Source organism: Sinocyclocheilus rhinocerous, unplaced genomic scaffold (assembly GCF_001515625.1).
Source record: "Sinocyclocheilus rhinocerous isolate Xijiao unplaced genomic scaffold, SAMN03320098_v1.1 scaffold1294, whole genome shotgun sequence".
Classification (NCBI taxonomy): Eukaryota; Metazoa; Chordata; class Actinopteri; order Cypriniformes; family Cyprinidae; genus Sinocyclocheilus; species Sinocyclocheilus rhinocerous.
In genome coordinates, this window is record NW_015656157.1 from 2,195,905 (window position 1) to 2,197,818 (window position 1,914).

Here is a 1,914-nt window from a genome sequence, read left to right on the forward strand (position 1 = left end):
TAAAACCTATTCACAAAGCTGCTGAGACAAGCTTTTACTAAGCATGGTTGACCTCGTTGCTATGGATGATGTCAGCATACTTACTAACTATGCACACAGTGATTGGCTGATAGTCTCTGTCAGAGATTTATTCATGGAAATATTTAGGTAAAGATAAAGGTTTACAAATAAAAAATACAAATCTTGCCACATTCAAATAAAGATTTTAAAATGCAGGCTAATTGTCACTAATTAAACAAGTATGTGTTCTAATTGTCAGCCTCTTACATGTATGCTTCTCATAATTAGTGAATATGCATATAAACAGCCTTTTAATAAACAGAGTAGAATAATCATCGCTGATAGTAGGACATGCAAACGTAAAAGAAAACCAAACTGGACACAAGCACAGCTGTTACTTCTTACCCAACTGGTTAATGAAAACAAAGACATAACCAAAGGAACATTTAGAGTTGGGATAACCTTCAAAACCAAAGGTGATACCTTTATAAAAGCTCATTATCGTCAAATATTTCTACAATTTTTACGTTCTGAGGCAGATTGCCGGCAACAGCCATTTTAGGAGTAGTTTGTGGTTTGGTCTTTGTGACTTAGGAGTCCTCTTCACTACTCCTAACGTTTCACAGATTTAGGAGCTAGTTTTAGCGTTAAAATGCTTTGTGAAATACTTTTAGAAAAAAAATTTAGGAGTCCTAAATTTAGGACTGACATACCCATTATTTTTAAGATTTCTCCTAAATCAGCGAGTTACGAGCTACTTTTAGCCTTAAGATGTTTTGTGAATCTAATAAAACGCACAACATATTAAGGCATTTTTGGTGTTTCCATGTTTTCTACAAAACAAAACCGGAAATCGAGGGGTTTTGACGTCATTGGCAGGCGACACAATGACACTATGGACACGGTCCATGTCACTAGTTAAAATTGCTTATTTCTCTGGATTTAAACATTCTTCGAAACATTTGGGATAATGTAAGTACACAAGTCAGCAAAATATATAACACTGTTCTAGTGGTTTTTGGATATTTTAATAAAAAAATCTTACATATTGTGCCTTTAAGATATTTTGTGAATACAGGCCCTGATTTAGATAACCAGCTCGTTAGAAGAAAGAACTGTTCCGATTGACATGGTCCCTAGACTCCCTACACAGTGTTCATTGCTCCCTACTCCCTGAGCACGGGAAATCGGCTGAAGTTTACTTCACTTCAGAACATTCACTCATGGATTTGCGCTACGCCACAGCCTGCAGCGTCTTCACACACAGACAAAACCTACTAGAGAAGTGTGAAGTGTCATAAGACATAAAATAATAACATTATATACCTCTGTAAAAAAAATTCAATTTAAATTCATGTCTCACACACTTTAATGCCCTTTGAATGGAACATATACTCTCCATTCGAACTGGAATCATGGCGGAATACCCTGTGATATCCACTTCGCAGGGCATTTACGGTCGAATAGAACAAACGTCTGAAGTGATAAGAGATACATACAAAATGTGGTTCGCGAGGACTAGAATTGAGAACCACTGCATTAGGGTACTGAGGCGAATTGCAAAGTTCTTTGTACACAAAGGAAGTGACACCGACTGCAGTGTCTCCACAAACCAAAGGACCTCCTGAATCCCCTTGTGAAGAAACACAGATCAACACATCACTAATGTGCAATGTATCACTCTTCTCTCTTCAGCACTTTGAGATGTGTAAAGTGTTATATATGAGTTATACTGAAATAATATTAATTATTTATTTATTATTTTATATATTATAATTAATATTATATATTTATATTATTTTTCTTTAATCTCCTGAGACCCTGTGACCTCATATGAGGACATTATATTTTGGTGTATTTCTCTGAGACTATACATGCCACAGTTTTAAGTCTGGATGTCCTGTACAGAGCACA